This window comes from Sebastes umbrosus, chromosome 3 (genome assembly GCF_015220745.1).
Source record: "Sebastes umbrosus isolate fSebUmb1 chromosome 3, fSebUmb1.pri, whole genome shotgun sequence".
NCBI lineage: Eukaryota > Metazoa > Chordata > Actinopteri > Perciformes > Sebastidae > Sebastes > Sebastes umbrosus.
In genome coordinates, this window is record NC_051271.1 from 10,837,265 (window position 1) to 10,859,350 (window position 22,086).

The 22,086-nt window shown below is 40.2% G+C and overlaps 1 protein-coding gene across 34 annotated transcripts in view; it reads right to left on the bottom strand.

The window, feature by feature from the left end:
- ptprdb (protein tyrosine phosphatase receptor type Db) overlaps window positions 1-1,375 on the bottom strand; it is a 172,227-nt gene extending 170,852 nt beyond the window's left edge. For 17 of the 34 annotated variants that reach the window (XM_037764673.1, XM_037764675.1, XM_037764660.1 and 14 more), the window contains exons 1-2: window positions 1,235-1,374; window positions 901-1,033 (exon numbers count right to left, since the gene is read on the bottom strand). The gene's annotated coding sequence lies outside the window, so the exon portion shown is untranslated. Of the gene's footprint in view, window positions 1-900; window positions 1,034-1,234 lie in introns of all 34 variants that reach the window. The other 17 variants (XM_037764670.1, XM_037764669.1, XM_037764668.1 and 14 more) reach the window with 2 other exon arrangements.
- Window positions 1,376-22,086: the final 20,711 nt, after the last annotated feature.

The window sequence follows — 22,086 nt, forward strand, 5'->3', positions numbered from 1 at the left end:
TTGTCATTACATTAAGTAGGGACTCTCTATTAGTGCAAATGGTGGCACATAACCAGATAATCGGGGCTGTGGACAGCAAAGTGTGGCTATGTGGGAGGTGAGATGCTAACGGATGGTGTGTGTGGGAGAGTCATGTTTTATGTTGGAGGAAGTGTGATATCTCCATTATAGACAGGCTTAATTGATAAACAGGACAATAAAAAAGCAGCAAATGGGCCCCATACATTTCTGCTTTACAGCACCAGCCAGCAGTACTGGAGGATGTCACTATATATATATATATATATTTGTATATATATGATGATTGGGAGTAATGGAACTGACAATAGTAGCATATCAAGTAGAGGCTTTAGAACAATATCAGACAATGTCATCATTGTAGGGAAATAAAAGAGTAATAAAAGCCCTCTCATAAAAAGAAGGGAAGCAGCACTTCCCTGAGGGATCACCTCAAATGTTTCTTTCTTCTCTCACACACTCTCCTCCCTCTCTCCATCACCCCTCTGGCCGGCTGGATTTTTTTTTACTCTCCTCCTCACCCTCCGTGAGAGGAATACTGACTGATAATTGTCACAAATGGCCACGTTTTAATTCCCATGCATAATAATAAGCGAGAACTTCAGCAGCAGCCACGTTGGAAACAGAGAGGAGAGGAGCTGCTGCGCTGCTACCATGCTGGCTTTTTATCCAGCGCCTGCAGGGCACCAACACAAACAATTCATGATCTTCTTTTATAAGTGGTGATCGTTTAAAAGAAGAAAACACAAAAATAAAAACAAATAAAATGAAAAAGTGGCCAGGGTCATTTAGACATAGCTTGTTTCTCATCAAGCACAATAAATCACTTTTTACGCGCGCATTAAAAACAATTTGTGCCAAAAGTGTGCGCACTCCACTCACCAGAGTATCCGGATCAGAGCTCGGTGTACGGAGAATCCCGAGGAGTTTCCTCAGTCTTTCTTCACCCCAAGTTGAAGGCAGCGATCAGAGACAGACAGACGCGCTCCCACACAGTCACACAGTCCCGACTCAACTGCAAGAAGAGGAAAAAAGGTAAGAAGAAGAAGAGCACATTGAGAGAGAGAGGAACGCACGCCAGCCTGTGTGGACTCAATCGAGGTCAACCTCCCCTTCCTCCTCAACCTCTTCCTCCTCATCCCTCCTCCCATCCACCCCCCCCAAAAAAGTACATCAATAATTACACACGTTTAGCTCACTAATCCGGTGACTGTACCTCTGAAAAACGAGCCGGGATGACCAACCGGAGAGTGAAAGAGACGAGAAAAAGGAGCGGGCAAAGGAAGGCAGCAGGCTGTCAGATTTCACTTCAAACTGATGCTGACGATGCGCACCGAGATAAGCTCCGGAGGAGAGAGAGAGAGAGAGTCAGCGCGAGAGAGAGAGAGGGATGGAGAGATGGAGATGGAGAGAGAGAGAGAGAGAGAGATCAGAGGTGCAGTAGTGAGAGACAGATCCAGAGAAATTGAATCAAACAATCCACCACTTAAAAGTTATTCAACTAGGTCAGGATATGAGACACAAAAGCGCCCATATGCATTACAGCGAATATTATACCACGTGAACTCACCAAAAAAGTCTTGATAAATAATTCTGATTTTTTTTTTTTTTTTACAGAAAGCACTCAAAAGGCATCTGATCTGAGCAAGTTTATATATATATATATATATATAATACAATAGAGTATACAGCCTGTTGTACAGTATAGGCTATATCATACAGACAACATGCCCTGAGGCTAACAGCCACAAGGAACAGACTGGGGGGGTTCTGCCACACATGCACACACACACACACGCACGCACGCACGCACACACACACACACACACACACACACACACACACACACACGCACACACACACACACGCACACACACACACACACACACACACAGATTATACGATTATTGTACAACCTGTCTGACAAACATTGTCTGCTACTTACTTACATCATCAACAAAGATAATTTGAAAAAAAAAAAAGTGAGAAAGAGGGAGAGAGAGAGAGAGAGAGAGAGAGAGAGAGAGAGAGAGAGGGTGATAACTTCAAACTGCATTCATGCTCTTCCTCCTCAAAGATGCTTTCAAGAGATGACCCGGGACTGTCTGGCTCACAGCCAGACGTACAGTACCTCAGGTGGTGGAGGAAGCTCAAGAGACTTGAAGCACTTGCAGTGTTTATCATCCACACATTAATTTGGTGAAAAACCACTAATCCAAGATTCCTTCCCTATATATTTCGATGAATGTGCTGCGACAAATGAATGAATGAATGAATGAATGAATGCTTCCGTACACTAATGCACATGGCAGGGTTTGTTTTTAATGCAGGTCAGGTTACTGGGCCACCTTGTCTTAAACACCCCTTTACACATATCTTAGAAATTAAAGGTGCAGTGTGTAGAATCTGGAGCGGTGAGGTTGCAGATTGCAACCAACTGAAACTTCTCCCAAGCGTGTAGGAGAACTACGGTGGCCAACGTCAAAACACAAATGGCGCTATTTATAGCCGATGTTTGCTTTGTCCATTCTAGGCTACTGTAGAAACATGGCAGCCGGCTCCGTGAAGAGAGGACCTGCTCCCTATGTAGATATAAACGGCTCATTTTAAGGTAATGAAAACACAACGATTCTTATTTTCAGGTGATTATACACTTAACAAAACATAATATTAGATTCCATTTCGGCCAATAGATCCCCTTAAATGTTACACACTGTTCCTTTAAGAATCTATTATGAAGTAAAGCCTTTCACGCAGCAAATGCCATATATTTGATGGGCGTGGCTATTGTTTAGGCCAATCATCTACTAATTAATGGATTATGTGACAAGATGTGGCAACATCTGGGTGGCTTACCACCTCGGCTACACAATTTCCCTAGGGGAAATCCTGCGTGTATATTATAGAGATAAGAAAGAAAGACAAGAGAAAACATGAAGGAAAGCAAGCAAACAAACATGTTACTATATCCATATGTCAAATATCAGTATATAAATATAAGAAATTACGCATACAATGATGCCAAAACTTTAACAACTGGAGAACTTACTTCAGTCTACATGCATAGGTCATGTTAAACAAGCCCGTTCTCATTCCCGGGGCATCAAATACTGAAACTTTGTCACAGCCGTCTGCGTTCGATACTGGCAAGGCACCCTTTAGCATCAGTATAACACGCACCAGGCTTTCCATTAACTACAATGTAAACCCATCCGCGGCAACAATAAACACACTGGGAAAGTGCGCCAGGTGTGTGGTGACGTTGTTTAAGGAGCAGGAAGACACATTAAGGGTGGTGGATGGGTCCACACACACAATGCTTTCCTCCAGGTGACCGCTGTCCATGTCCTGTGCGTTAAGTTTCACTTTCACGTTACAATCAGCTGTTCGTTCGTGTCCCGTGTTCACAACGTTCAATTTCATTTTCACTGTACAAACGTAGTAGTTTTAAACCCAACAATGTTGTTTTTTTGTAAACCTAACTAAGTGGTTTTGTTGCCTAAACCTAAAGTGACACCAAGGGGCGCGACAAAGCGATTGGGTTGAGAACGTGTTGGTTAAACATATTAGGATGTCTGACATTTTCAGGAAAGGTTCAACTCAAACGTGACAACATGGACTGTAGAATAGGAAATGCGTTTAATTCTGACCCCGTCATCCAAATCACACAGGTTACACTTTCTGTATTTCACAATGATAGCAGGAGTTAAACGCTACAAAAAAATGTGTAGGTGTAACATTTGATTTTGATGTGAGGCAACAGTGCGAACCACAGTAGTATTTTATCTCACTAGTATTATTATTAGGTTTTCCTTTTTTATACTTTAATATAAAAAATTCTGCAGGCAGAAGGTTTGTGTCCCGTCTCCTGAATATCCTCTCTTTCATTATCTACAATCTTGGTGACTGCTGCTACTCACAAAGTAAGAGTGGCAGACTTCTGGACACTCTCCTGCACAAAAAGAGGACGAAAAGAGAAGAAATGAGAGGGAAGAGACAGGATGGGAGAAAGAGGAGACAAGATGGATGGCAGCAAATAGGAAAAGGGGCAAAGGTCAGGGTGAGATCCGTGTCTGTCTCATGCTACCTTCGCTGTCCGCCGAGAGAATGAGAGAGGAGAAAGGAGGAGGAGGAAGAATAATTCCAAGTGCTGAATCTTTTCTTTTCATATCTCATTCCTGAGTCACCACTTCATCTGTCCACCTACCACTAGCTCTCCTTTCCTCTCTCTCTCTCTCTCTCTCTCATCTGTCCCTCCTTCCCGGCTCTCTCATCTCTCTTTCTAGGAGCATCTCTTGTTTGTTCATGCACCCAAATGTCTGCAACATCCTGCTCTCTATTTACAGAGCATGTGGGATGAAATGTGTGTGTCAGCTTTGTACTCATGTATCTCCGTGCATCCGTATGTATATTGGAGTGGCTTTTTGCGATATGTTGGAATATTGATCCGTGCTTGCACTGTATGGTATACAGCTCTCTGCGTGTTTGTGTGATCAGATGTTAACCATATGGAACTGTTCACTAAAAAGCAACAACGGCGTGAAAAGATACTTCCCTAAATCAATGAATCAATCGGTCGGTTACATAATTGGTTAATCAATCGGGTCGTTCGCATGTCTCCTTGCAGAGGGCAGATAGAGGATGTCATGAGGGAAGGGGAGAAGTGAATATTATAAAGCCGTATACTTTCTGGATTTAAAGTTTCACACTTTTCCCTGTGAAAGCTACGTTGGCTTCAGAGCGGTTTATTTAAGACACCCTGGGACTCGACACTTTAGTAGATTTAGGTCTAAACCTGGATTTCAAGGTGATGCATCTTATTGCTATGCGCCTGCTGTTGTATCTGTATCCATCTGTCCATCTGTATTCACTTTCATGATTCACCCAAATAATAAGAGGAAGTTCTTTGTCCGTGTTTTTTATGCAGGCTCGGCTCGGCAAGGCAGGCAGTACTCCTGTGCTTTACGGTTTGTGTAAAACAGCTGCAGACCTTGGAGATCCATTTTTACAAAAATGATTGTCTCAAAGTGGAGTTGTCCCTTATAATATGAAATGGCATGTTGAAATGAGGCACATTATATGCAGTTCAGGACACCTTGTACTGTAACACCACCTCAGTGTAGACTAGTCCTGCATTGGTCAAAGTATCAATGTCCTACAATATAATAACACTGAATAAGACCCATTAGAAAACTATTAAAACTATATAGAGGCAAACTCCTCTTCCTTTTGTCTTAATTATCCATCCCCTGGGCTGTCATCATTAAGGCAAGCCAGACACTGGGACATATTTGGCATTATATTTTTAATGCTACAACGACCGGCTCAGCAAAAAAACACCACAGATTATTCACAGCGTGTATCTTGGCTCGGCTCCATATACTGTGACACATTATTATACTCTGTCTTCCCCTCCTCTTCCTCCTTCTTTTCCCCCCTCCTCCTCCTCCTCATTTCCTTCCCTATCCTCCTCTCTCACCTCCTCCATTCCTTCTTCCTCCGTTTCCCTCCTCAGATGCTTTTCTTCCTCTGAAGACGTGAAAATGGAAAAGAACAAAGCACCTTCATACATGTTCTGTCGATTTGCTTACAAGGTCTGTGTTGCCGTGTGTGTGCGCTGTTGTGCGAGTGGGGCTGACGGTGCATTGTATGTGTGTGCCAGTTGTTTGTGTGTGCCTCTCCGTGTGCAGCAGGAAATTCAAAAACTAGGCCATATCGACCACCCAGGGGTTTGAAAGCTCAGGGGGTACCAAAGCAACATGGTTTAAATAAGAAAAAAAAAAAGCGTTGCGAACGCCATAAAGGGGGGGAAAAGAAGACAACACATATGCACATTCTCACGCACATAAACAGACACACACACACACACACAGACAGCCCCCCCTCTGATAAACCCATGGCTCACATTGTGTTCAAAGAGTCACATCAAACACTTAATCACACACATATCTAAATAAATCTTATCCAGCTTGATATACATCCATGTTTCATTTCTACGTGCCTCCTCCAGCCTGCGCTGGTGGCCAACCGTTTTCCTATAGATTAGGGCTTCCCCTGCTGACAGCCCCAGAGCGATGAGCTGCAGACCTTGTCACTATCGATCCGGTTCAGAGCATAATGGATATGAATGGGATCAGCTCTGATTAGTTTTGAATTTTATCTCAGAGGCGGCGGTTTAACTCACCCTTTGACCGCGTCAGTGGTTGGACGGGTCAAAGCAGAAAGTTTTAGCTGTGTGTGCTGGGTTTCAAAGTGCTTATATTGATAGGAGCCGGTTACATGAAGACCGACTGAACATAAATTCATTTTCCAGCATTAATCATTTTTTCAGACTCATTTTTTTTTTTAAGTTTGAATGATTGAGAAAGCAAAACAAACTATGAGCCTCTTCAGGCTGTTCTCATACACCATTTGTAGCTATACAGTAATGCACTGTAATTCGTATATATTACACAAAATCAATTCGTATGTAATCCACGTAATTGTGTAGCAGGAAGTATAAAGAGTGACAAAAGAGCGGACTTTCGTCCAGGAAGACCGCTGGTCGTGTGAGACAAGAAGTCAACATTGATTTATTCACTTAAGTTACGCCACTTCTGTAGTTAATTTAACCCAAACCACGATCTATTCCTAAACCTAGCTAAGTAGTTTTGTTGCCTGAACCTAACTAAATTGTTTCCTCTGAGGACGGAAGTTTATTTTGAAAAGACTGGAGTGGAAATTGACTCGTGCGTCACGTGTTGCTGGACATTCGTATTGGGAAAAAACACGAAAAATGAGGAATGACTTTTTTAAAGATATCATACAAACAGCCGTATGAGGATACGTTGACCTATTACTCAAAAAAACTCACAGTGGTGCTCGTCTGTATGCGAGAGGGTGACGTGGGGGTGGGATTTAAGTGTTTTTCTTTCAAGATGACTGGGATTATCAATAACGCCATTAATATTACCCTATATCCTCTCCTGCCACTACAGGTCATCACCTCCACAACTGTGTCTCCGTTTAGACATTGATTTAGCCATTTCACTGTTGACCTTAGGACCTTAGGCTACGACACAGCAGAAAATAGACCCCTAATGTAACCTCACACCATGAGGTCAAGTCACCCTGTTGGATATCGGAGGCTTAAGGAAATATTTATGGTATTTTCAATTGAGGAAGGGGAGGCAGTAGTAACTAAACACACTGACTCATCTTGAAGATTGTGGCCTCTCAGCTTTTCCTGTGTTAGTTATATAACACTTTTATTCACCCTAGTGTCTACTACTCATGCTTCTACTGACACTGAATCACCATTATTAAAGGAGCAATCTGTGAAATGTGGCTGTGCAAAAATATTAGTAGAGGATAATGACCGGTATTTCTCAGAAAACAGAAAGTGTATCATACAGAAAGTAAAGTACAATGTTAGCTAGTAACGTAGATTAACCGTGTTGCATACACCTTTTGCCCTTCAGCGCAGGCCAGCAAGCACTCCTCTGTTGTTAAGAGCCAGACAAGCATGTTTTTGTGTTAATTCTCCGTTGGAATATCCAATGGACAGTATACACTTTGACTGATGTCTTTTGGACCAATAGTTTTTGAGAAAAGTGTGGAAAAGTATTGCCTCTGCCTGTGTACGGAAGATCATAAAGCTCAACAGTGTTCCGTACAGGTGACCAACGTTGTTCCGTACAGAGCGCATAATATGATTTCAACAGCGATAAATGAAAATTTTAAATATTAAAATATTCAATTGATGTAAGAAACGCTTACTTTATTGGCCCATTATTAATTAACACTACTGTAACATCATCATTGTGCATGTGATTACGTGCAAACAGTGTCTGTGTTGACAGACTTTGTTGATGCAGTCTGAGTGGCGGAACCAGTCAGTGCACGCCATTGTTGTAAAAAAATGCCCATTTCAAAGCATTTATTCAACAAAAGGTAATATATTTAACAACTTGTGATAACATAATAATCATTTCATACAGACTACAGTACTGTGAGAAGCATAAATTAAGTCAAAATGTACATTTATGCTGCTCTAGTCATCTCTTGCGTGGTCGGGAATGAAAGAGGGGGAACTGAAGATGACGCACATGTAAATTTTATTCATGACCTGGAAGCATTTACTGTATTCAGCTATCACAGAAAAAAAGTCATCTGTACGGAACATCGTTAGTGTATGGAATATAATTAGTGTATTTTAGCTATCTAGCTAATGTTATATCATAGGTTGCCTACCTGTCCAACAATTGCAATGCCAAGTCTGCCTCAGTACTGAAGGGTTTTGATGTCTAGTGCTCCTTCTGCTTCTAAAAATGTATCTCTTGAGTTCAGCTGCACTTGGATTTTGGAGTAATCGAACAAATAAGCCTTTTTTCACGGACGACAATTTGGTAAGAAAAAAAGCACAGGTGTGCATAATAAAATTAACGATGGCTGAATTCCATTCAGCTGCTTCAGTTTCAGGGTCCAGGTATTGTGCGTGCTGGCTGACTCTCACGACTTACTGGGACACCTGAATAGAGCAGTCATTGTTAATGTTATTGGTTCCACCTGTGCTTCTCTACGATAAGTCAGAACGTCTGCTGTGAAAACGAGGCCCATCGCAAAGCACATGTGGAGTTGCTCTGAATGTTAAGTTTGGTTGTGGATCGGGGTGCCTGGTGTCTTGCTGTGTCTTCTCCAGCAAACAGTACACACACATCAAGCCCGCCAGAACGCTTGAAGTTTAAATAAAGCAGCCACTGATTTAACGGAGGAGTGAATGACTTTGAGCAGCTGTACTTGCAAAACCCCTGCTGATATATTAATTATTTTGTGCAAAGAGCCAGTGAAATGTTACTGATTGCCACAGTTGGGGAAAGATACTATGGGGAAAAATTATTCATCACTCATTCCTTCTCTGTCACATGAATACAATTCCTTACGAAGGTAATCACATTGCTCATTACTTTCTATGTTTGCCTGTCATTTGTGTGACCTGCTGTAGACATACAATGCATTTCCTACACCACCCAGTTTCCCTGTAAGAGTGATGTTCATATTGGATGATTCTGCAGAACAGGATTTATATCCAATACCAGCACCCTGTGCCAATGCAATAGGCAGTGTGACGTTTATGGTTAGAGGTGTGAAGGACGGATGTTTTGTGTTGAAGTTTGCTGGCCGGCTTCCACGACCAGTCTCAGACCAACAACAATTTAGTTGCCAAACATTGATCATAACCCTAATTTGGTTGCCATGTCTTTGTATGAATAGTCAATTAATGTATGCTGGCAATGATTATTAAAAAATGATGCATTGAACAGGTTTTACAAAATCATCCGATATCAACGGTCTGTTCGGTGAAAGGACTGAGCTTGCTGCAAGCCTCTCCGTCTCTCTCCGTGTTACTTCCTGTGCACATGGTTGAAAAACCTGTTTGCTGGTTCAGGCAAATCTCGTTATTATCAGTAACAGGATGAAGTTGTTTTTTCCGTGATTTCGATGACTACTAATCGAGTGCTTTGACAGATTGCATATTTGTTGAGCTTGCTGCTGTGGACAGGAGAATCTGACCTGGACTCAACTTGCACTTGCAATGGTGATCTACGTATCTTTATGTGGCATCAAATCAAGAATAAAGCATCTAGCCTCTTCTGCCACTTTGCATTTTAATTTTGTCTTTCCTATATACACACACCCAAAGAAAAAAATGTTCTAAACACTTCTAATTATTTTCAGCAATAACTGTTATTTAAAGAGGACCTATTATGCTTTTGTGCTTTAGTGTTATAGTTTTTTTGTGCATGTAAAAGGTCTGCATAGTCACAAAGCCCAAAGTCCACGGCAAAAGGAGTTACTCTCCCCCACAGAAACACCGCTCCTGAACTGCCTGAAATGCCTTGATTGAAGTCCTACCTTTTTTTCTGTAACGTGGTGATGTCACCAAGTAACACATTTGCATAATACCTGCCTAGCGGCCAGTGTGGCACGCCCTCAAACAAAGCTGGTTAAAGCGGAGCTGGAGCTGAGTCCGAAGAGTTTGGTTCAGTTGACCAATCAGAGCAGACTGGGCTTTTCGGGAGCTCAAACAGAGCGTTTCAGACAGAGGGTGAAAAGAGGTGCTGCAGCACAGCCGGTATGAGAAAATTAAAGCGTTTTTTGAACTTTAAAGCATGCAAACATGTTCTAGTAGAAACCCAAAATACAAGTATGCACCTGAAAATTAGCATAATAGGTCCTCTTTAATTGCTGAAAATTAAACCTATTATTAGGTACTGTGTTACTAGGAAGAATACTATGATGACAGTAACGCTGCTGATTACACGTTTATGATGTGGTCTGTATTAGTTTTCTTTAAATTGCCCTTTAGGTAATTTTAGATTTGAAGCCTAGAGGTAATTTTGCCTGCTTCATGTTTTTTTTTTTTTTATACCCACCACAGGAACCTGGGCCATTACCATAGTCAAATCTCCACACCTGCCATGTTGTCAAAACAGAGTATATGTTCGCAACATACCGGGATAGGTGTGCAGACGCGGCTCACCAGCCCCTGCCAAATTATAAAAACGTAACATAAAACTTCCTGCTACTGTATAAACAGCAAGCGGCTCCAACCCAGGAAGAGGTCTCAGAGAAAATGAATCATTCCTTCTCTGCAGAAGCAAACTACCGTAGAAGAAAAATAGGAAGGGAAAAGAAGAAAGTACAAGAGAGGGAGCAGATGAGCAAACGCTGGAGCTCTGTCTCTGTGGCTTAAGATGTTATGCATTAATTCTCTAAGGGCCTTGAGGTCCCAGTTTCCCATGTTAATTGATATCCCCATTAAAGAGATAAGTAGGCTCGGGGAGGAAGAGAGGGCGAGGGAGCAGAGAAGTTACTGCAGGGTGCAGTCGAAAAGAGAGAAGAGAGGAGGGGGACGATGACGGGATGGAATGAGGAAGGAAGACCCAAGACAGGAGAGGGCAAACAATGCACCAGTCAGCCGCTGCTGGGAGATGACGCCAAGTGTTTTAGGGTTAGTTTTGGGGATAGGTGTGCGAGTGTCTCAGTAAATGTCTCGGTAAATACCCTACAATTTGTGTGTACGGGTGTTTGAGAGACAGAGAGGAGACCACAGAGAGAGAGAAAAGAGTGTGCTTACGGGCTGACAGAGCTGCTCTCACCTAGTTTGGGATGAGTCACAGTTCGCAGAGCCGTTAATTACGGCGACTGCTGAATCAAAACTCGGAGAACGAGAGCAGCTGTCTGCGCATTTACATATCACACAGCCTACATGGAGAGGAAGGGAGGGAGGCATGAAAGATAGAGAGAGACAGAGGGAGATAGAAGGGGAATTGATACAGAAGAAAGAAAAAGAAAAGAAAACTGAAGAGGGACTGAAAAGGATTCAAAGAGATACTCAGGGAGAAAATGCAAGGTAAAGAATCAGGGCAGGGGGAAGGGTAGTTGGAGGGAGTGTGAGGTGCAAAGAAGGAGTAACAGATCTGAAGTGATTAGAGCAAAATGCTGCAACGATCACTTCATCTGCGGTACCAGTCGTGGGATTTTGCCTTTTATTTCTGTGTTTGATTCTGTCCCCAGATCTCTTGTTTTTGCATGATAAAGTCACGGATGAAGTTTTTCATGGCCAGACCTGCTGTTACTATAATAGTAAAAACTTTTAGCATGTAGCCAACTTCACACACGAGTGTTATCTATTTTTTTTTGCCAATAACAAAATTGGTTTTATTCATTGCTCAAACTAAAACTGGCAGCCTGAAGGCCAGCACTGACCAGAAGAAGACTTGCTTTGATTTCAAAGCCACAAACAAGGCAAATCCATTAGCATACAGCTGCCAACAGGCTAGCCTGCAGCTGCACTTAAAGCCTTTACTTTCCTTCCAAAAATAAAGCAACAAGACAACGCAAGCAGCACAACACCAAAAACTAGTGGCTGCTTTGCAATTCAATACACCCAATACATAGCCTACGTTAATACAAGTGGCTCAAGTAAGAGAGCTATACCGTAACAGTGCGATTTGAATTACTACCACTAGCTTCAAAAACATGATATAGATTTACATTAATATTTTTTCTCTTTTCTTTAATAGGTGAAGTGTTTTCCTTACACACAATGATTCAATTAAACTGGTTGCTCTATAAATAATATAATTTTTTGTTGTTTAAATTGGTTAAAACTGGTTCAAATAACTTGTCACTGAGGGGAGGCGATGCTTTTTGAAACAGTGAATTTTCTAAAAACACACTCCGCTGATGCATGATGTGACATTTAGCTCACTGGTATGATTGCAATTTATCCTTGAAATGACTTGTCATTTGTGAGTGTAAATCACGCTTCCTAACCGAGCGCAGAACTGGAGAGCTTTCGAGGAAGGACGAGAGAAAAGTTAAAAAATAGAAAAAGGATGATAAAGACGGTGAGGGATAAGTCATTTCTCATGTTTTGAAGGAGAGCTGTGAGTCAGTGACGCCGGTTGTAATTTGCCGCTGGGAACAAATTTAATTGAGGTGATTTCAAACTCCAACTCACATTTAAAATGCCGTCTCTGGGAACACTTTAAAATCAAGTTTATGATCCGCTCTCATCAAACAGAGTAGGTCACTGCTTTTTGGCCGTGGTGTTTACTGGGCGTGAGGGGAAGGCAGATGAGATAGTTGTGTCAATCACAAAGGCTTCGTTCATGACAAGCAGGTGGCTGTGGCGGTGGTGATGGTGGTGGTTTGTGTGTGTGTGTGTGTGTGTGTGTGTGTAGAGTCTCTAGTGAACAGTCTCTCTTAGTCTTAGTCATCACAGAAACTGCACTCAGCTGAGTTATAGAGAAAGAAAAAGGCCAGGACTCAATGTTAACAGACATGTGGCTTTAAAGGGGACATGTAAAAAAAATAGTTTTTCAGTGCTTATGCATATGCATTTTGGTATCTGGAGTGCCTACCAACCCACAAATTGTGACATAAGACAACCCAGTCATTCCTTTTGTGGGCTGCCTAGATCAGAAAACATGTGGTTCAAAAAGCCGTTCACATTTGGCTCCCCTTCCTATGTCACATGTCTTAAAGAGACAGGCGCTAAAACGGAGAGTTTCACACATGAATACAGGTATATTCAGACAAACAGTATGAGAAAAATAATGTGTTTTACAACATTAAAGCATGTAAACCTAAAATACAAGTATGAACCTGAAAACGTGCATGACCTGTCCCCTTTAAAGCCCAATGGATATATTTAATACCATAAATCTAGTGTTACATCTTTGCAAGAGCATGCAACAAGATAAATGACAAACATCACAATCACACACTTTTATGATGAGAAAAACAAATTAATGGAATCATTATAATTCTTTTAACAAAGTTCATCTATAAACTATCAACACAGTAGGCTCTGACTCCAGTGTGTCAAAGCAACAATCTTAGAATTAATATACATTTTTAAGTCAGTCATGCAGTTACATGTTTTTCTTTATCACCTCTATTAAGTTACAAAAGGATATTGATATAGACAGAGTTTTGAATGTGGGGTCTGGTATTTACATATTCAAATGACCAGTTGTGAAGTCATTGCTCAAACTGTTAACAAAACAGACAAATGATTCACCAAGTCCTAAAACTCACAGATGCCACCACTTTGTCCTTGAGTGAGAGAAATCCAAGCAACTCTGAAAATTGTATAACACAATAATGAACAAAAAATGAGCAGATAAGAATAGAAAATATATATATATATTTTTTTTCTAATATGCAAGCTTATAAAAAAGAAACAGAGATATACTGCAGCTGTACAGCAGTATTTAGAGTACACAGTCCATGAGTCAAATAATCACAAACAAACACACTATTGCTCTACATTTACATTACAACTCAACTAAACCACAAGTAAAAATTTCCCATTACATGTCACCAGACAGATCAGGCCATAGTCAAAATATACTAATACACATAATCTGAATTTGAATCATACTTTTCTGTCAAGTTGTTGGTGGATATTTGAATTGTTTTGTTTAAAAATAAATATGTCCATTTTTAACATCTGTTGAGTGTAAGAAGGAAAGTGTAAGAAACTCTAATAAAAGTCAATAATTCACTGACTGAATTGAATAGTTGATGCAGTTCAAATAACAAGCAAGATTAAAGAGTAGCTTACATATTAACATGAAGTGTAACCACACCCAACAGTGATGTCACAGTGTACTGACCACGCCCATGAGTACACATCACTGCAGCAGGGTGAAGTGACCTCCAGTGGTTTAACTGGAGATTTTCAGATGGTGTTAAGTTGCTCTTTGACTGTATTTTGTAAGACTTTGGATGTGTCACACTTGCTAAGCAAACAATTAGAAAAAAAAAACTGTCAACTTTAATCTATTTAGCTAAAGTTCAACATTTTTTGGATATAAACAAATTGACTTTCTTTCCGAGAGTGAGATGGGAAGATTGTACAGTAGCTCCCCCTAAAACCACAAATTGTCATTTTTAAATTTCTGTTTATGCATGATTAAAAAATCAAGATACAATGTGTTAATTCATGAGCTTTAGGATGTGCTGGTAGGTGTAGTTTTGAAATTTTGAGAGAGCCAGGCTAACTGTTTCCCCTTGCTTGTAACCTTTATGCTAAGATGGACTAATTGCCTCCTGGCAGCAGCCCCTACAGTAACTCACAGACATGGAAGTGTTATTGATTCTCTCATCTCACTCTTGGAAAGAAAGCAAATTGGTGTATTTCCCAAACTGTTGAACTATTACTTTGACACATTATACTTCATGTGTCTGTGCTTCAAATTAAGAGGAAGCCTAACTATTGTGATGATCAAAGTTGATCAGCGTCATGTTGCTGATATTTATACGATATCTTTAATACAATGAAGCAGTTTTCCAGCTCTACGAATGTAGAGGAGAGGTGAGATTAATCCACCAAACACAGCAGCATAGGCAGAAATGCAGAACAGTTTAGAAGTGTACTCTTGTGATGCGTGACCAAGCATAATGATTCCAATGACATAGGGAAGATAGCCGAGAGCTATAGCTACAACGAGGAATAGAATGATTTTGAAAGCCTTCAGCTTTGCATTGTTCATCCCATTGCTCCCCTGGTCCCCTTCTCCTGGTCCAGGTCTTACAAGTGCGCGAAGTGTCTCAACACAACAAAAGAACATCACCAGAAACCCGGTGAAGGCCATGCTAAAATTCACATAGCACGTGGCTAGATATGGTAACCATATGAGTGTTACAGAACACAGCAGCACTATCAGCCAAGAAATGATGGTTCCAGCTAGTCTGTATCTCAAGGGCTTGTACTTCAGGAACGTCACAGGATGAACGACTGCCAAATAGCGATCCAAACATATGCAACTCATGAACACTGGGCGCCCTGAAAATATGAATCCCCAGAAAAATCTGATACTATAGTAGAGGAAGGTATTAATCGCAACATTAGACCCTGGAGTATTTATTGCAATTAACAATAAGACATTTTCCATACAGATGGCAACTTCACACACGGCCTGGTTAAGAGAAAAGATTTCTGCAGCTTTATCTCTTGGCCCTGCCAATATTAGCCACATGACACACATATTGGCAGGGAGACTAAGAGAGATATTGATTATGAGTGGAGGCTGGGCATCTGCACACCGTGTCAGTTGAGATACAACATCCAGAAGACTGTGATTCCCATCCATCTTGCCATCTAGCTGCCCTATAAAAAGATTAAGCAGACTTTCAGAATATCTTCTATCTTCGGGCAGAGTGGAATAGGCCTTTTGACAAATCAATACCCTCAGTCACTAACAAAACAAACATTATCAGATATCTTAAATCTTTGGAAATCAACCATACTACATTTAAACAATAATAGCCATTGAATTGCAGAGTATACAGCACTACTTTTAGAGTATGACTGCTGTTTTAGCATAGTTTCAATATTGACACAACTAGCTGCCTGTAAAAAAGCTTTCCCTTATAAAAAAAAAAATCTTGAATAGTTACAAGTAAGTAAATAATAGTGATACCAACTATTTAAATGCAGATTTGATAGCATGTTGCTGGTTAATCTGAGTATCTGATAGCCACAGGTTGGATATAAAAGGTACAGTAAGTAAGAATATGCAGTCGGCTATGTTGGCATATTGTCATTAGCCAAGTAAGGGATAATGTATGGCGAACTGGTCGCCACAATGAGCCACTGGCTGTACATTATCCTGCTTATTACACGGCTACTTACTTAAGAAATCAATAATTTGGCACAAAAATGGTCCTCTAGAACCCGAGATCAGAACTGCATCCATAGCAACGGTCTGTTAAAAATAGCAGCGGTCTGCTATAAAGAAATAACAGACTGTAGAACGCCATAATTGACCAATCAGAATTGAGTATTCAACAACTAAAATTCTCCGAAAGACTAACTTGACTAAATTACCATGAAATTGGAGGATGAAATCATAAACACAAAAAAACAACTCACCAGGGCAAATAATTGATTCTTGGTTGTAACTTGGTTGCAGAGAACGGACAAACCGAGATGATGTTTGGCAGAGAGATTGAGCACTCTTCGATCTAAATTGATATCTTACTTTTGTAGCATATTACTTTGGTGCCAGCACAGCCCTAATGTTTTCTGAAAGGACGCTCCGTTGACTGTTTGAATGGGCTTCTCAGCTGTTTGAAACTGGAGTGCTAATGTAAAGCCTTTTGCAAATGATATGCAAACACACAAAAGTCCATGAAGTCAGGATTTGAGTGTTTGTCACGGAAATTGTAGCTTTGCATAAATGTACAGGCTGAGATACAGTGAATCTTGCTGTGTTATTGAAACATATAAAGTGCAAGTTATTCATGATGATAAGGTTGAAATTAGTGGTAGGCCTAATTCACAAAGAATAGCATTGTTGTTTAGCAGTAATTTATGTTATCTTGAAAACGAAATGATAGAGGCTGGCTCACAGATCATGCAGGTTTGATACTCAAACTTGCATGTCATGGACACTTGATAAAAGGCAGTTTACCAGACCTTTGGAGGAACAGCAAAGCCTGGACAAACCCTGAAACGGCAGTGAGGAAGTAGCATCCATTCATAAGGGTCAGAAACTGTTGCTGTGTAAAGTAATCTTTTAAATTAATAAAAATCACCAAGGGGATATACATAAAGATAACTGACATTGTGATGATCAATACTATCCTAAAAGCCTTCAGTTTTATTTTGCTCATCCCCTCTCTCTGTCTGACCCCTTGTCCCGGACTAGGCTTTTTTAGGACGAGAAGAGTAGCAATACAACAGTAGAGCTTCACCACACAACACGTGACGACCTGCCCTACAACGGCACTGTAATATACCGAAGTCATTAAGATAGTGGACGAGCAAGCAGCCAGTGTCCACAACCAGATGATCCCAGACAAGGCCAGTTTGTACTTCAGTGGCTTTAACCTCAAGAAAACCACAGGTTTAACTACTGCTAGATAGCGGTCCACACAAATCAGTGCCAGAAGCCATGGGCGACCTGTTAGTATGAATCCCAGGAAAAACTTTCTGATCTTCATCCAGTCTGTGTTTGGAAAAATGCATGCAACCACTCCTACAAAGTCGTAGAGGCAGATGATGACTTCAAAAATCACCTCATTGAGACTGTAGAACTCCGATGTGATCAAGTGTCTTGATATTATCAGCTGCAGGATGTAGATATTCACAGGAAGTTGGAGGATCAGGCTGGCTAGATTGGTTATTATTGTTACATCATTGTCACAGAGGCTCAGCAACGAGGTGTTTTCAAGAGTTGTGTTATTCATCATGGAGGCCTATGGAGAGAAACCATCATTTTTTGGTAGATTTGTGAAAAATCTCTTTGCAGTTTTTGTGCCAGTTAGATGTAGTTTGATGTCTAACTGGAACTGTACCGATGAAAGACATGATATGACATGCAGCGGTAGGTTTAAAGACAGATGCATCTATATTAAAGGGACTGTTTGTAACTTTTTAAACGTATAAATGTACCGGGTCGGGACACATGCGCGCTTCAGCCTCAAAGCCAACACTAGGATCAGCAGTGATTCATGGAGAGACCTTCGTCTGGTCAGCTAATATTACTGCCAAGCAGGTGAAATATAGAGTGATATTGTGGTTTTAGTTGACGTGTGTCGCCTCACTGTTTTGAGCGATGCTCGTTCATGTCTATTAAGAGCGAGCAAGCGCGAGCCCGACGCTGACTTTCGCCGACTTAACGTGCACAGGTATTGCTGTTAACAAGCATTTCTGAAAGTTACAAATAGTCCCTTTAATAGAAAGTCAGATAAATGAAAACATCTCTGAAAACGTTTTCAATCAGTTAGTGTGTAATCTGATATGTGATTTCAAATACACAAATACATTATATCAAAGGAAGGTTTTTAGCATACAGTTCATCTTGTGATCAGTATAAAATCAGAACAAAACACTAAATATTGAGGTGACAATAGACCATGAAACTAGCGGTTTTGTTATCAAATGAATCTCTGCTCTCGTATTAAGATAACTAGCAATTACTATAGATATTAGAAGAACAGAAATAACAATTCCATTGCCAAACCTGTTATTTGCGGGCGTTACCTCACTCCACTTGATTATACGTGCTTCTGTTGTCTTTTCTCAAATGTTCCCCAACGGACTGATACTTTTTGCGTCTCCATAAGTCCCGAAACCCGAGGTACACATATGCAAATTCTTGGGTGCGTGGGACATCGCCTAAGACAAGATTGATCTCTCTTTGGCAGCACGGTCACCGGCCCAAGCTGAGGTTGACAACTGAGGAAGCAGCAGTGATTATGGTCTGAGCATACCGGGGCATTGTAGAGAGGCGAGTTGTTTATGTAATGAGGAATTGGTTGTGTTTGAAAGAGCATTAAAACATCATATTCAAAGGTCACAGACGTAAAAACTGCATGCTAAATTTGACAGAGGTAGTTATTTAAATTGTTATACACTATCCTTAGTATGACATTACATGAATATGAGGTGTTATTTATAACAAAATCAAATCAACAAAAAGCACACGTTTGAGGTTGTACTGGAAGGTAAGTGGTGAGTCTAGTGACCATTAACACATAGCTCAATCTTGGTAATTTTAAGACAAGAAATTATGTTACACTAAAACTTAGTGTAATAAACTTCTGAATCTCTGAACCAAGCAGTAAGCCACTCACTGCATGTACTTTTTCTTCCCACCTTTCTCTCACTCTCAACACTATAGGCAGAATATATCATTCTCAACCAAACCAACAGTTACTGCAAAATCAAAACTAGATTGTGCCACATGTGTCTTTGTCTCTACAAGAATGGAACTTTTAGCAAACCTTTGACAGACAGAATTCCTTCTTAGGAGTCAGATGTCTAAACTACCTTTAAAACACTTTTATGTCTTTGATATTCAGGTCACACTTAAAAGAAAAACTGTATTCCTCAAAACTATGTTGTATATTCTCCAAGCACTTGAATAGTCTTTGCAACTTGTTACAATCGTCCAAAGTAAGCTAACACTAGTCTGCTCCAATTTAATTACTATGAGGCACACATAAATTTCAAAATTATGTTATAGGTTATTTCCCAAACACCCGAATAGTCTTTCCAAATGCGGACAACCAAGAATATCCACCTATTTAATAGGCTGCATAGTTTTGTTGTTGTGGGCTTTTTGTAATATTTCGAAAATTATAGTAAAATAGTATTAGTAAAAAATAGTGAAAGTTATAAATTTAGAATATTTTTTCTCCCCTCATTTGGGGCACCCCTATGGATGGATGACACCCCTAACATTTCCCTATACCGCCTATACCTAGGGCCGGCTCTGCACAGACACACTCCAACACTTTATGTTAGGCAAAATATATTACTGTTAAATCATGCAGAACTATATCTACACTCATATCATAATTGAACAATCAGTATTACAGTTTCATGAATACATTTTGCATCTATTATTACATAGCCTACTGAAATGTCTGTCAAAATACAACTGTTAATGTGATTAAGGCAGAATCTGTAACAAGCGAGCGAGTCTGTGACGGGTTAGATTAACGTCAGAGTTTTACCAACAATGTTGTTCACACGTCACTGAATGTAATCTTGGTTTTGCAGAAATACATTTAAGATGGCTCAATAATCTGTTATTTTCAAACAAAGCAAGGCATGACCTTAAAATTTAAGGGAAAGTTGTTGATGAAGTATTATTTTAGGTAATTTTAATACAAGGTGATTTGAATTTGAACACCTGTGAAGGCTGAAAATATCCAGTAAACATAAACACACCTTTGTTTATAAGTCATCTCTATGAAAACGAAAATGATTTGCAGAAACAATGACCCGTGACTCTTTGCTTTAGTGCTGAACTAAACAAACACAGAACAGAACTTCCATAACTCATTGTTTCATGTTTGCATACTGAGAAAACTCATGCAAGAACAGATGGATAGACCTCGGGAAACACAGCTTTAGATGAGCAGCACAGCACTCACCCACATTTACCGACCACTCACTCGTTTGGCTTAATGGATGAACAAAACCTTTGAGACTTTAAAGAAGATAACTTTCCTCTCTTAAGCCCCACTGATCACAGTGATAGAGGAGAGTTTTCCAGCCTTTTCGAGGTAGAGGAGAAAGTGGAAAAACACACGGTCATAACAAATGTAGGGGCTAAGTCTCTTGAGATTAATGCCCCCATAAGCATGGGAATGACTGATCACGATTTAAGGAATGCAATTAATCAGTGCAACAAGGCTTATTGAAATAATGAAATTGATTAAACTAGTGTTAATCATTCCTCTGTCCTCACTGCCAGAGCAGAAATGTTTTAAAGCACAATGAATACCAGTTATCAACTTAAGGAACAAGGGAAAAAAATGGAAAAGTATAGTTTCTGTATAGTATTTCTTTATGGAATATACACTGCAGTGATTGCACCAACTTACTCATTTATTATCAGGGAAATGAGTTTGGTTAAATACTTCAAACAGAAGTTTATGATCAGTATAACAGTCAGCGAATCATAGCCATGTGGAGGAGAGAAGAGAACATTTTGGTTCCCTGTCGCGCAAAAACAAAATGAATGATCGAGACTAATGATCTATGTTATTAAAAAATTACATCCCACTTCAAGATACATTTTGGTTTGCCCAATTGTTAAGGCATGACTTTCAAATTAAGCAAAGAAGGCACTTTGAACAGAGCTGTGACGCAGACAATATTTGCAACAACAATAAACTATGACTACGTCTGTGGCTGAAACTAGTAATTAGCAGAATGACACATAAATCATCTCTGTCCCTTACTATGCCTCTGTAATCATGCTGCTATTCTATTGTATTGTATTAAGTGATGAATGAACATATCCCTGCTGATGAATGAAAAGCCAATATCTGACTTTAGTTTTCCAGTGCTGCTATAGGTAATGAAGGATTCCATGCTTCTGTGAGACAAAAGAAAATATTCAGCCGTCCTGGGTTTATGAAGCTCTTTAAAAATCATAGGTTAACATCAAAATCTCATCAAGCAAAAACATTTAATTTTTTGACTAATTATAAATACAAGGTTGTCACTCAACAGCAGAAAATACACAGTCCTCATACCTGAACGACAAAATAACAGGTTGTTTGTCGGTTTCTTAAAAAAGCACCATAGACTGTAAGATGTGGACGTAGTCACCGTGACGTCACCCACTGGTTTGTGGACTGCTGTTTTGAAGCCTCAAGTTTAACATTTTGGCCGTTGCCAAAGGAGGTACGGAGGTAATAAATCAAGTGAGAAGTAGGGTAATTTTCTCATAGACTTCTATACAATCAAACTTCTTTTTGCAACCAGAGGAGTCGCCCCCTGCTGGCTATTAGAAAGACTGCTAGTTTAAGGCACTTCAGCATTGGCTTCACTTCTCAGACCCGGAGGTAGCCCACTGGATAGAACCCATATGATGGTTGCAGTAAAGATTCAGAGTAAAGAGTTCTAGCTCTAGGGTTAAGATTTAGCTAAGTTTAGGTAGCTTAATTTTGTTAAGGTTAGGGGACCTTCATTGTTTTGGATACAGTCACATCATTGTTAAAGGTTCTCTGCACGAAATTCAGAGCATTTCTGTTGCCTCTACA